Below are 14,857 nucleotides of genomic sequence, written 5' to 3' on the forward strand. Positions count from 1 at the left end.
TTTTGGCCTGCTTTTTCCTTGGGGGTGGGGGGAGGTTCTGCAGCTTGTGTAAGAGAAATTCCCAGTTCTTTATAACTCTGTCTTGTGAGAACCATCCCCGGACTAGATTTGGGTTACTTTGTCCCGTCCGTATATTTGAGGGCTTTGTTTGAAAGAAACTCGGAGCGTTGTAATTAGCCTCAAATAGTTTTAGATAACCTCAAGGAGTTTTGGATGGCTTCAGCGGGATTTCAGAGGGGCTTCAGAAGAGCCTCAAAGGAAGGGAGGGTGTTTAAAGTGTCATCTGGCGACTCCCGGAGTCCTTATCTGGCTGGGATATAAGCTTGTTTTCCGGGAGTGTATCTTTTCCCCTTATTATTTTTTTAAGAGTTCCTACTCACTGTGCTGAGACTCACAGGAGACTTGCTTCAGGCGCCATCTTCTAACCGGAAGTCAGTAACTCAATAGGCTTCACAGTACAATGCACAGTTGATCCACCAGGTTCTGGCTCTATCAGCTGATAGAGTTTTGTTTGGTTAATGGACTAGAAACCTGCTTTTCCCTGCTAATCCTCAACAAGGAGCACATTTTAAGGCTAGTTGTACAGCTGCATCTCTACCTGTACCATATAGATAATGTCAAATATTAGGTGTGAGGCAGGTGGGTGTGTATTGGAGAAAACAGCCAAGTTTGGCCTACAGGCCTTTGATTCCTTACAGTGGCCATAAAGCATAAAATCAGAAAAAAGAACACAGCATTGTTTATAATCATCACCTATTAAAAACAAACAAACAAACCCCAATAAAACAGCAGCAAAAACATACCCTCTGTAGAAAACAGGATTATCACAATCTATCAAATGCTTGGGAGAAGAGATATGTTTTCCCTTGGTACAGAGAGGATGTTAATGATGGTGTCAGGAAGACCCCACTGGGGAAAGTATTCTATAAGTAAAGAATCACAACTTTAGACTTCTCTCCCATCCTTATTTCAGAAGACCAGGCCTAATGGCAACATCAGGTGGAGCACCCAGAGGGCACGGTGGATGGAGAATTCCAGGTGAAGGAACTGCTAAATCCAAAGCCTGATTGGGCAGAAGTTGGCGATTGGGCATTACTAATTTTGGGGGGTCTAGTTTTTCTCCCCCTCCATGTTTTCCTAATGGGGAGGGAAAATCAGTATGCCAGGTACAAGTCTGGTGTATTCTCCCATCCTAAAGGAAGCTGCCTTATACCACATTAAACTACGGGCTTATCTAGCTCAGTATCATGTACACTGACTGAGAATGGCTCTCTAGAGTTTCAGACAGGGGACAAATCCCAGCCATACCTGATTATGCTGCGGATTGAACCTGTGACTTTCTACATGCAAAGCAAATCATCTACTACTGAGCCAAGGATGCTCCCCATTTTGGGGACATGGGGAAATGGGTGGGTTTTGGACTCAGCAGAACCAACACCTCCCCCAATCCACCCAAGCATGCCTGTCTCCCACCCTACTACTGTCAGTTCACCAATAAGTAAGGACAACTGCAGAGGTTTCTGCAGGTGCGATCTCTGACCAATTATGGCTTTCAGTGGTTCTACCACTGATTCTAGGTTAGTTTCCTTTGAGTGACATCACTGGAGACTGCTTATGCTTTTTGCATGTAATGTTTTATCATGTTCGCTATTTAGAGTGAACATGTCTGAGTATTCCGCCCCTCCACCAGTGCTTTCCGCGTGAAAGTTGTCTATTTTGTTGTTTCTTCAGCTTGTAAATAGTAATATTGTGTACAGTAATATAGAAATGTGGTATACAAATTAAAAGTGAAATGAAATGAAAACCCAGTCTTTAGTGCTAAATAGGAGCAAACAGCAATCCATGAAAAACCTGAATTGCCATTTGTTCTGATTCAGAGTTAAAGAGCATGTTTTCATGGGGAAAGTGGCAAGGCAAAAAAAGAGAAAATGCTCAGGCATGGGTCTTTAAAACATGGACTTGTTCTCTTTCACACAGTGACTATTTGATGACATCACATCTTGCCAAGGGAAGAAAGGGAGGAAGACACACTATCTTCCAGAAGAATCTTCAATCACAAATCACTTATACTTGGCCATGTCTTTATTATGTGAAGGTCCATCTGCCCAGCAAAAGGGAATCTGCTTGCTATCTCCATTTGTTGCATTTTTTTTTTTAGAATCAGTCACCAAATTGGACAGGGGATAATTGGTAGACCATTCTAACCCCACCCCACCATCTCATTACAATACCCAATGGCCCCACGTCTGTCACATGAAGGAATCCAGCACCCAAAAGTAAATAAATCCATACCATTACACTTCCTTTTCCACTTTACTTTTTTCTCCCCAAAACATGTTCTTCCCCTTCCACCCTACTCACTAAATTAATGTGAATCAGTAATATCAGTAAAATATATGTAAACAAACTTGTTGCAAGCAAACTTGCTTACCTTCCCCACAAATACATTTCATTCTGGAGGGTTAGAGAACTAACACAACCAGTTTAACAGAAAACCTTGCAGCAATTAAACTTTAGAGCACAGTGTTGGCCAAAGTGAACCCACACTTTACTCTCCTAGGATTCTTGCCTTTTCATTTAGTGCATGAAAGCAAACCTCAAAATGATGTACTTTGCCTCTCTCCCTGAATGAAACCATCATAGTAAGGGGAAAACCATTTCCCACTCTTCCCAGAAGGGTACAGTGTGTGTCACCAATTATACATGTGTCATTAATCACAGAACAAGCACTTCTACAGTTAAAAACCTCCAAGCCACAGAACACTGGGAGAGGACTTGCAGGGAAAAACCAGAGGTTAGTGGGGGCGACTGAGGATCAAATTCAGTACCAGAAATGTTTTCATGTGCAAAGCCTAGGCTCAGATTTACTGAACCACCTGTACCAGCACATGATTCTTTTCTTATATGGATACAGGCTGCAGCAGAACATTTATGCTTTATTTAATTTACTGAAACATTTTTATGCTGTCTTCCCATCAGACCATTCTCTGGGAAGACTATGGCATCTGTAGCCAGGTTCTCTAGTCTCCCACATGTGCCCACCTTGGGGGTGCCCATGCTGGATGCCTGCTGAGCTGTGCTATACCTTTGTCCCTGGCTCTCTGCCTAGGTTGAAATTGGCTGCAATGCAACCAGGGCACAAACCAGCAAGTAGATGCTAGAAAAAAAGGGCAGCTGGTGTGAGAGTTGGGTGAGATGATGACACTTCCAGATTGCTGCCCAGAAAATTGCAGCTACAGAAAGCCAGAAAACTGGAAGAGGCTTCAGCTATAGGATAGGAAGATTGCACAAGCCTAGAGGCTCTGTGCTGGACCACATTGAGACTGGTGACATAGCTAGAAACATAGGGGTTGTCTTATATTGAATCAAGTGGTCCATTTGGCTCAGCATTCTCTGCACTGACTTTGGTGGGTCTCAGATAGGGTTTCAGATAGCGGTCTCTCCCAACCATTCCTGGAGATGCTGGGAATTGAATCTGGGATCTTCTGCATACAAAGCAGATGCTCCACCACTGAACCACAGCCCATCCCCAAGTTGCCAGCAACCTGGGAGCATGCTAGCCGTCAAGGTGGCTCCAAGATCTGCAGCATAAAGTCTGTCGGACCCAGGAAAGCCAAGGACTGAATAAATCTCACTATGGATGATCACTTTAGAGGAATCATTTCCTTTGGAGGACTACAGTGACTTAAATCAAGAAGAGCTTGGTTTTGTTGTCACCCACTTTGATCTGTCATTGTAACAAGTAGGACTGGTCTGTTGGAACTCACCATGGTTGGCTGGGATGCTGCATACTTTCTTCAACTCCAGGAAACCTCAGCAGGAGGTTCTGCTTGTGGGGCATGTTTTGGGACTGTGGAGATGCCCATTAATAAAACAATTTTAACAGCAATGAAAAAATAGCCCCCCTGCTCTGACTCTCTGACACACCTACCAGCCAAGCAGATCAGTAAAACCAGCACTGAGTTACCAAACTGGTTACTACACTTATTTGAAAACTACATGTGTGACCTGCAACAAAATCTTGAAGTCTGGAGTGTTTGTCTTCAGGACACTCCCTTTTCATCTCCCCAATTTTCTTTCCCCACTGCCATCAACCGCCAGCATTCGGTGGCCCTCCACATGTTCAGTCTTCATGAAGTAGTTTTTGTAGTCACTCCATAAGATGATTTTCTTTCTTTCTTTGGTACTTCTGAAAATAATTATTATTTATAGCCTATATAGACCATACATATTTCTATATATTTAGTTCAAAATTAAATATTAGTTTCAAGCAGGCAATTAAAGTTTCTAAAAATAAAAGGTGGGGCTGAAAATCTGGAGTGAAAATTACATTTCTGAAAATCTCTAATCTACTGAGTCCTATTTTGCACTGTCACCAAAAAAGATATCCTTAAAATGCAAATTCTGCTGGGATGCTGCTTGTGTCATAAGGTTGGGTCAAGAAACAAAATCAATGAATCTGAGAGAATGAGACATAATGTATGGGATTGCCTTGCAGGAGAGGTTAAGCACAAAAGGGGAATTTTGATTTGACAAACATTCTTATATAATACCAATCAATGCTTTGTTTGTAAGAAATGACTTCATTCTGTGGGTTAATGAGATTGACAATTGGCCATGCTTAAAGAGTATTAAGGTAATGCATTGAAATATCTCAGGTTTACAACCCAAAATTGATCATTTCAGCTATTTTAAGTACAAAGGATCAATACCATCAGCTCCCCCATCCTTAAGTGCTAATAAATGCTTTAAACCACAACAACCATGGATTCCATTTGACAATTAAATTAAACACAGAATTAAATTCCTTACATACACTGCAGAAGGCTATTTGGGATAAACTCAATAACTACCCTCAATTATCAAAGTCATTGGATTCCTAACAATCAAAATATTGGCATAGACATCTCTGCACGGGCTCACTCTGGTTGCAAGACAGAAATGCTAATAAGATGAAGAATGAGTCAGGGTTTTCGAAATTGGGCTTCAAATTTTAGAAGTTTGATGACCTAGAGCAGGGATGTCCAACAGGGTGATCGCGATCTACTGGTTGATCCCCGGGAGGTTTTGGAAGACTGAAGTCGATCGCTGGGTCCCTTTCCTTAGCATTGATAAAATAGAATCCAGCCCTGCCTTCTCACCCCGCCCTCCATTGTTGCACTATTTGCAGAATGGAAGACGGAGTTTACTCAGTGCGGCTGTTGGTGAGTTGTTGTTCCCCCTTTCCCCTTGAGCTTAGGCTTGAATTCTCAAAAATTGGGGCTTTCTTCCTCCCTCAAAAAAGCTCAACAACTTTGACCTGAGCCCCCCAAAAGGCGGTAGATCTCTGTCAGTTTCTAATTTTGTCAGTAGACTGCGGTCTCTTGGGAGTTGGCAACCCCTGGCCTAGAGGATGGACCAGGTCAATAGGATGAAGGCATAGCACTCTTGGATTATAAGAAGAGCTCTGCTGGATCCATGCAAAGGCCCCTATCCAGTCCAGTATTCTCTGTCCTACAATGGCCAACCATTGTACTTCTGAAACATGTGCATAGCATATAGACATCACGATTAGAAGCTATCAGTGGAAGGCTATCAGTTTCATTCTCTTTTCAAGCAATCTTAACAGTGCAATCCAAACCCAAAATATGTTGGGATGAGAAAATTTAGATTCATTGGATCCTGGGGTTACCTGGCTGAGCCAGGGTTCCATACTGTCCAACTTTTAACATTGCAAAAAGTTGTTGGGGGCCATGTGTTTTTGGGTTACCATGAAAGATCACAACCCCCAAAAAGAACTTTTGTCAAGGTGAGTGCACAGTGCAAGCATGAAAAGGTGGGGTGTCCCTTTTTTCCCTGGGCACTTGGAAGATATAGGGTTCAGCTGGCATAAATCCCTCACTCCAGCTCAACTGGGGCTCATGCAGAACTTACATCAGCATAAGTCACCTCTGCAAAGAGGTGTTTTGGGGGGAGTGGTGAGGGTGAGATGGGGCAAGGAGGTACTTACACCTATTTCAAACCCCATTCAGCTCAGTCATGTGACCTATGACCCAATCATCAAACCAACCACCCATAATCACCTGCTGGCTCAGACAGGAGTAGCCCTACACAGAGACTCCTGAGCAGCATTTAGAATGGGGAAACTTACATTGGTGTGAGGTACTTCTGCTTTCTTTAGTTAGGATTGCTATGTTAGTTGGTGGTCGTAGCTTTTGGGATCAGGTGGTAACTTTCCTGATCTGTGGTATATATTCTAGCCAAGTTTCTATTACTTTGGTTTTTCAGGAATTCCCTAAGCTTTGCCTTTTAACTTCCATTTTACTAAACTTCTCATTTCTGAGAAGTTTCATTTTTCATTTGATAGCACTGTGACCACTGATCCAACAACATGCCTCACACCAGGTCTTGGCCAACACTTCAGGCCGAGTCCATCCCTCTGGTTGGTTCCTTGGTCAACTGTCTTCAGACAGAGCACTTTAGACATTTGTTGAAACTGGAGCATGCATTTACTGAACATATTTGAAGGTAACTAACACCAGCCATTTTACTTTTTAAGAGATTTTACATTTTACATTTTAAGAGATTTTACTTTCTTGGGTTCCATGATCACTGCAGATGGTGACAGCAGTCACGAAATTAAAAGACAACTGCTTCTTGGGAGAAAAGCAATGACAAACCTAGATAGCATCCTAAAAAGCAGAGATATCACCTTGCTGACAAAGGTCCGTATAGTTAAAGCTATGGTTTTCTCAGTAGTGATGTATGGAAGTGAGAGCTGGACCATAAAGAAGGCTGATCGCAGAAGAATGAATGCTTTTGAACTATGGTGCTATAGGAGACTCTTGAGAGTCCCATGGACTGCAAGAAGATCAAACATATCCATTCTTAAGGAAATCAGCCCTGAGTGCTCACTGGAAGGACAGATCCTGAAGCTGAGGCTCCAATACTTTGGCCACCTCATGAGAAGAGAAGACTCCCTGGAGAAGACCCTGATGTTGGGAAAGATGGAGGGCACAAGGAGAAGGGGACGACAGAGGATGAGATGGTTGGACAGTGTTCTTGAAGCTACCAGCATGAGTTTGACCAAGCTGCGGGAGGCAGTGGAAAACAGAAGTGCCTGGTGTGCTCTGGTCCCATGGGGCCACGAAGAGTCGGACATGACTAAACGACAACAAAACAACACCAGCCATTACAACAAATGTATACTTCGTCCTTGAATGCCTCCTTGATTTTCTTTTTGGCTACAAGGTCACTTTCCTACACATGAATGCTCATTTTGATCAGGTGGGGAGTAGCATTGCTATGTTCCCAGCATTAAGTCACCAGTCTGGCATTGCCAGAGTTAACAGATCAGATTCAAATAACAAACTGAATTGGAATGTCACAGAGCAAATCCAAAACAGCTCGGGCTACTTCCAAATGCTACAGATACAATATGAATCTTCTGGCTGCTGCACACCCCTGATATTTATCTTATTTAAGCCCAAGCATTCCAACACCCACATTTTGGCTTGTAGGCTTCTAGCTTTAGCATGTAAACACCTATATTTGTCAACCCACTCCAAATGTCAGTCCGTCAGATCTTTATTGTTTATAGCCAATGGCCATTACAATATAAATCACAAAGAAATACCAATTAAGACAATTCAAAACCCAGTGTGTGGCAGCTGTGAAAAAGGCAAATTCCATGCGAGGGATCGTTAGCAAAGGAACTGAAAATAAATCTGCCAATATCATAATGGTGTTATACAAATCTCTGGTGCAATTGCATTTTGAATGCTATGTACAGTTCTGGTCAACTCACCTCAAAAAGGATATTGCAGAGTTGGAAAAGGTTCTGTAAATGGTTAATGGTCAAGAGGATGGAGTGACTCCCCAATGAGGAAAGGTTGCAGCATCTGGGACTTTTTAGTTTAGGGAAATAGGTAGGAGGTAGTAGGTAAGAAGGGACGCAGGTGGCGCTGTGGGTTAAACCACAGAGGTTAGGACTTGCTGATCAGAAGGTCGGCGGTTTGAATCCCCGCGATGGGGTGAGCTCCCGTTGCTCGGTCCCTGCTCCTGCCAACCTAGCAGTTCAAAAGCATGTCAAAGTGCATGTAGATAAATAGGTACCGCTCTGGCGGGAAGGTAAACTGCGTTTCCGCGTGCTGCTCTGGTTCGCCAGAAGTGGCTTAGTCATGCTGGCCACATGACCCAGAAGCTGTACGCCGGCTCCCTCGGCCAATAAAGCGAGATGAGCGCTGCAACCCCAGAGTCGGCCACGACTGGACCTAATGGTCAGGGGTCCCTTTACTTTACCTAGGTAAGAGGACAAGTGACAGAAGTTTTTATAAGCATGGATGGCATCGAGAAATGGATAAAAATTCTCTCTCTCTCTCTCTCTCTCTCTCTCTCTCTCTCTCTGTCTCTCTCTCATAACACTAGGACAGACAAAAGAAAGCACTTCTTCATAGTTGAACTCTGGAACTCCCTTCCACAGAAGGCAGTGATGCCCACCAACTTCAATAGCTTTAAAAGAGGATTGAACAAATTCATGGAGAACAAACAAGGCTATCAACAGCTGCTAGCCATGGTGGCCAAGTTCTACCTCCACTGGCAGAAACCGTATGCCTCTGAACCCCAGTTTCTGGGACTCACAGATGCGCAGAGTGCCGTTGCGCACATACCCTGCTTGCAGGCTTCCTAAAGGGATCTGGTTGCCATTGTGAGAACAGGATTCTGGACTACATGGACCACTGGCTTGATCTAACAGCCTTTTCTTATGTTCTTAAGAGTTAGTCAAAGCACGCCAGTTTTCAGAACTGCAAATTATAAATATTTAAAATTATTAAGTTTCCCCGAAAACAGATGGCATTGGGGGTTGTTGTTTTTTAAATAGCAGGTTTTATTAGTTGAGAAAAGAAGGGGGTTCCAAGATTTGAAGAAGTAACACAGAATGGAAGGCAAGACATTTATAGTAGAATTAAAATATATACAGATAAGGATACAATACATACATATAAAATATCACATACAAGTTATTGCAATCACAGCACCAGCTCTTTCCTTAAAAGTAAGTGGCCTTAATAGAGAGGGAAAAAATACGAAGGGCTCATTGTAGTTAGCTGCCAGTGCTGTAGTTTCACCCTGTCTGTACTTAACAGCAGGAAAAATAAAATTGCAAGATAATAAGATAATCAAAATATTTGTAAAAAGCTTTAAAAAATGAATGCCTTAAAATATATTCCTTAGTGCAATACAAGATTCTTCCTTCTACCAGACATGCCAAATATTCATGAATGTTACCAAATAAACTCGTATTTAGTGGGAATGTGCCAACCCCGAGATAGTTTGGTCATATAAATCACAAACAGCCCCCAAGCAGAAGCAAAGATGGAAGGGTCCACATCACCCCTGGTGGCATGCATTTTATGAGTCAGTGTTGTCCCCCCCCCCCATGGCAATAGACATAACTTTTAAAAACTATAGATCCAAGGAATAACAAGACACATCCTTCCACCCTTGAGGGATCACTAGACGAGTGGCAATGAACAGACACAGAACTAATTGTTGAGAAGCACATCCCCACCACATCCATTTCCATTTGGATGTTCAGAAACATTTTCAGCCTCAGTCCAAACTGAATCACATCCTCAGCTCACATCTAAAGGCAAACTTACTTAATTACATTACCTAATTTGCACTTTCCAGAATGATACAAAAACTGACGCAGCCATCCTTCAAAATTCAGTTTCCAGACAGGTAAATATTGGGTGAAACTTGCACTAAAATGCTGAAGAATTTCCATGAGGAATTAAAAATGACAACTGCAAACTGATGTGAAAATGTGGAGAACTGAACTCAAGACTAAAAAAACTAAAAGCAAAAAGAAACTAAAATTGGCATACCTACCCATCCTTATCCCTAGCCCCTGTTGCTTTTTCCTCAGCAGTGAGTTTAAAAGTCACATTGAAACCTCTTCTCTATTAAGCTGAAGCAGTCAGGTCATGTTTTGCACAGGCCTGACTTTTTCCAGAACATCCCCTAGTGGCTAACAAATCCAAACCTGTCCTCCTATCTTATCTATGCATTGGACCCCCAATTCTGTTTACCTGGGCTTGTGCAGGGAACAGGTCGAGTTTCAGAGAAACAATGTAAGTTTAAGAAAGTTAACAAGCTGCTATTTGTCTAATTAGCCCAGCTTAGAGGGCTTTCAACTCATCTATTATTTGATCCTTCTAGCCAGGGATTGAAACTGGGCCCTTTTGCGTGCAAGACTTGTCCTCTATCACTAATCTACAGCCTCTCTCCAGGGACCATATAACATTTATATGAAATACAGAAACTCACTTCATCAGCTGCAAGAGAAACTGTGAGCAAACTTATTTTTAAACCATATCCCCATTAAAATTTGATAGGCTCAATAGGGTCTGGGCAGGTAAACTTCCTTCGGGGATTGGAGACAGCCCCCCCCCACCTCAATTCCCGCATGAAGAATGCCATTTTCCTTTTGCCTTAATGATTATGCTGCCCTTCTATTGCAAGGTTGAAAGGCCTCTCTTCCCCATCTTATGATTCCTCCCATATAATTCTCCAGGCCAGACTCATATAACTTATCTATATATGAAATCTCACAATCTGACAGGTTGCTAAGCTCACCTGGAAACGACTTTCTTTCTGCACAATCTCTTATGAATATCTTCCATTTCATTGTCTTTAGAAGAAGTTAAGCATAGCAATTGTTAACAGATTCTGTTGAGAGAGAGAAAAAACACCGCTTGGATCTCTCAGTTGCACCAATGTATTTGTCATTTTAATATGCAGTGCCTAAAATGGTGAGATGTATCTGTTGTTCTTTTGGGTGGAACCAGTACCAACCTGCTGGAAGGAATAAATTTTAACTAGAACCAATGCATTTCAGATTCCCACACAATTTGGAACCACCTTGGTTGGTATTCATTAAGATAAAAAATATATATTATACTGGTTCTCTACAAGTTTCCCTTATTTGGAAAGTGACATAGAGAAAAATAAGGGCCCAGTAGGTTATGAACCAGTTGCCAGCTTTCACAAAAATAATGAGTTTTCTTCCCATTTTAGTTGTTCCACAGAGCCTGGAATGCCTTTGGCTTGTCAAAACTTTCCTTTCTCTGGACCAATCCTATGTATGATTTAAATGGCAGCAGAAGGTGTGAGGGTAATTGACCGCCCTAGTATGGCAGGTGGTGAAAGAACATAGTGGACGTCTTAAAGACAATGGATAACTTGACACGCATCTAACTCAGCCAAAAATTGATTAAAACTTTGTTGAGTGATCTTAATGTTCTTCAGCTTTTTTAAAATACCCTTTTCAGAAAACCTAGCTATATTGCGCAGTTTTCTCAATAAGAATTAGAGAAGTGTATAACAGGAAAAGGAAAAACAGCTGACAATTGTTGATAACACAGATACACACAATCACCATCTATTTCTTCTCCCTCAGACCAACTTCATACCTGAAAATTTAGGAATACAACAAAATGAAAAAGAACCTAGAAATCCTGTCACTGGTCCATTTGTCCTAGGCTGGAAACACGAGACAGCAAATGTCCTGCAGTTGAATAATTTGAACTCATGACTCCAGTTCTGGCAAAGGCTTTAATCCTTAGGTCAGATTGGCACATGAGGTACGCCTGTTACAGATTACAGTGGTACCTCTGGTTACATACTTAATCCATTCCAGAGGTCCATTCTTAACCTCTAACCGTTCTTAACCTGAGGTACCACTTTAGTTAATGGGGCCTCCCGTTGCTGCTGTGCGATTTCTGTTTTCATCCTGGGGCAAAGTTCTTAACCCGAGGTACTACTTCCGGGTTAGTGGAGTCTGTAACCTGAAGTGTTTGTAACCCAAGGTGTTTGTAACCTGAGGTACCACTGTACAGGAATCATCAGGTGCATGAGAGGTTAAAGGCATGAGCTAAGCATAAGTTAAGACATGGATCCATCAAGCAACACATTCCCTTCACCTGCTTTTTGAAGAGCAAAGAAGTCACAGCTATTGGCATGGCAAGCGACTGGAGTCCCTGGACTTGGCAAGGAAACAGACACTCCTTCTTGTGGGCTGGATGTTTGTGCCAGTGCTGGTGTTCCTGTGTTTGTGGTGTCAAAGGCAGAGTTGAGGCTGGTTGTATATCAGATTTGCCCTCAGCCATCTCCCCTGAAGGAGCCAAAGTCAGCTCCTTGCTGGAAGGCAGTAGTCTGATAGGAGAATGGTGGGACTAACTACTACTAGTCTTCTGGGTCCCTTCCCTGGGTTCAGATCTATGCCTCCCAGGTGCTTGGTTCCTCCCTGGGTTCAGAGATCTCTTGTGACCCAGAGTCACCTTAGGGTTCCCTAATTCCAACTTGGCAAGTTCTTCACATTCTTCTTCGTCCAAACACCCCCTCAGGGATATCTCCATAGGATTCAAGATATTGAAACTGGTAGATTTGCCTATCCCTAATTCAGTGTAATGTGTAGTTTGACCCCATGCGGGTTTGAAGAGGTTGAGTGACAAGGACCAGAGCCTGTCAAAGGACAAGTGAGTCTTATGCAAAGTAATGGGATCCGTCCCACCCCCTACACCGTAGCCTCTAGATTTGGCACACTTAGCACAGTTTGCTCAACTCCTTTCTTGGTCTTGCTTCTAGCGGGGGGGGGGGGGGGATGGTGCTGCCTGGTTCCATGGTGTGTGCTGCCATCAATTTAATCCAGCAGCTTTTGAAGGAGGCAAAATGGGTGTCAGGAAGAATTTACAGGAACTATTAAGTTCACTTAGTAAAATTAGCAGTCTTATGCCATCACATATAAATTGATTTCTTTCCTTTTATCCTCTCCTCCCCCACTGTAGGCAAACAAACATGTTCCCTGTAAATATACATCACAACAGAGTGACAGTCACTCAGCAAGCAAAACAATTTACCCACAAAATCCATCATTCAGTTCATTACAGGATGTCCAACAACTGCAGGCTTGGCATGTAGGGGATACAAGAGGCAGGGAGTTCTGAATACAGAGTGCAATTCCTTGAAGGAAGCCAGAAGAAGAGGTTGCCTGAAAGCACTCTCTCTCAGTTTATGTTTGCTTGCCCTGGTTCTCCCCACCACCCTGATTACTGCAGGGATAAAGGTAAAGGTAAAGGGACCCCTGACCATTAGGTCCAGTCGTGGCCGACTCTGGGGTTATGGTGCTCATCTCACTTTACTGGCCGAGGGAGCCGGCGAACAGCTTCCAGGTCATGTGGCCAGCATGACTAACAATGCCTATCCTTATCACCGACACCCATCACTCATCACACCTTGGATGGTGAAGATATATAGCAGGCACTCCTGGGCAATGTAGAACCCAGGCTGCTTTGGGCTTTACGTCACATGGGAAGTCTACATAGGTCAAGGAGGCTCTCTACTGCAGACCTTCACTCTCCAACTCATGAAGGACAGTTGGGCCAGGCAGAAGGGAGATAATGCAAAGGGCAAGGCTGCACCCCAGCTCTCCACTCGCACAAATCTTAACCATGTGATGCTTTGAATGCCTGGACAGGGCCATAGTGAATAATGAAAGCATAAACATGTAGGGTGAATAAGGAGAGCTTGAGATAACTGTGGTGAAATGTACATACTTAGAAAGGTAAGAATGAGCAAAGGGTAAAGCATATTACTTTAGAACTAGAGGGTGATAAGCTTCAAAACAAAACTCTTTTTTTTTTTTTTTTTTTAAAATAATATTTATTGAAGTTTCCAAAATACAGAAAGAGAAGAAAAGAAATTATGAAGATACATTCAGAACCTTATTTTCAAACATCCACTTTCTGGGACTCCCCCCTTCCCCCACCCCTACCGTATTCCCCTTTCATATTGTTGTTTCCACAAGTTCTGTTTCTGATTTAAAGCACAATTTATATACCCCATTGTTCAAATTTAAATTTATACAAACCTTATGCAACACCCTTGATAAAAAAAAGCAAAAGATCTCTCCCCGTAGCCCGCCCCCTTTTCTTTCCACAATGTCCCCCTTTTTTCCCATTAAAGTAAAAGCACACAGAATAAAAGTATAAAAAAATAAGAAATATATTAGAAAAAAAAAAACCAATTCAGAAAATAGTTGCAAGCCTTTGGATTCTAATTCTCCCTCCCCTTCCCCGGTTTAATTTCCCTTATCCTCCAATCTATGTTTCCAGCCTGGAAGTCTTAAGTCCATCAATCCCATTTTTCCCCCAACTCCTTGCAGAATTATTTCCCATTTTTAGGATTACTTTTTAAAAATTAATTCCTAAATCTTTAAAAATGTCAAATTATAAAATTCCCCCCATTGTTCTTTCAAGGTTATAGTCCAGCTTCCTCTTGTTCCGCTGCTAAAACTTTCTTATTCAGAAGTTTAGTAACTCTACATGGGTTGTTGTTATTCAGGAACAAAAACTTGCGTTCAGTCCCTTCCTTCTTCAGTAAAGTATTCTGTTGTCTCCTTTTAGTCTAAACACCCTGTAGACGAGATTCAGTTTCAGTTTTGCAGCTTTCCCAGGAGATAACCAGTTCTGTGAAATTCCGAAGTGTTGTATTTTTCCCGGCTTACGCCCATCTTTGTAATGTCCCGAAGCTCCTCTAGGGGGGTTGTTGTGACTTTGTTTCCAAAAATCCGATTGTTCTCCGTATTTTCGCCATTTTGTATTCGAGTCTTAACAAATTATATCAAGTTGTAACAAATTTGACCAGCCAGGTCCTTGTAATAAAATCCTCTTTAAAATTCCGACTTTGACAGCTACTTTGACAGCTGTCAAAATCACCGGCTCTTTTCACCAGGCTCACTCCTCAATCGCCCCGGTTCCCAGGGAGGGGGGTGCATTTTCCTTCTCCTTCAATTCTTCCTCCAGCACAATTCTTG

The 14,857-nt window shown here is 42.5% G+C and overlaps 2 long non-coding RNA genes across 3 annotated transcripts in view; one reads left to right on the forward strand and one right to left on the reverse strand.

Moving 5' to 3' along the window:
• Positions 1-14,857, reverse strand: part of LOC310754406 — a 65,982-nt gene that overhangs the window by 41,830 nt on the left and 9,295 nt on the right. Inside the window, exons 2-3 of one of the 2 annotated variants that reach the window (XR_014543809.1) lie at positions 10,621-10,713; positions 8,918-9,625 (exon numbers count right to left, since the gene is read on the reverse strand). This is a non-coding gene — a long non-coding RNA (uncharacterized lncRNA). Of the gene's footprint in view, positions 1-8,917; positions 9,626-10,620; positions 10,714-14,857 lie in introns of those variants that run through there. The other variant, XR_014543808.1, reaches the window with a different exon arrangement.
• On the forward strand, positions 6,332-8,826 carry LOC310754374. Its single transcript, XR_014543775.1, has 2 exons — positions 6,332-6,507; positions 8,407-8,826. It is a non-coding gene; the product is annotated as an uncharacterized lncRNA (long non-coding RNA).

Source organism: Podarcis filfolensis (genome assembly GCF_964270895.1).
Source record: "Podarcis filfolensis genome assembly, chromosome: Z".
NCBI classification, from domain to species: Eukaryota; Metazoa; Chordata; class Lepidosauria; order Squamata; family Lacertidae; genus Podarcis; species Podarcis filfolensis.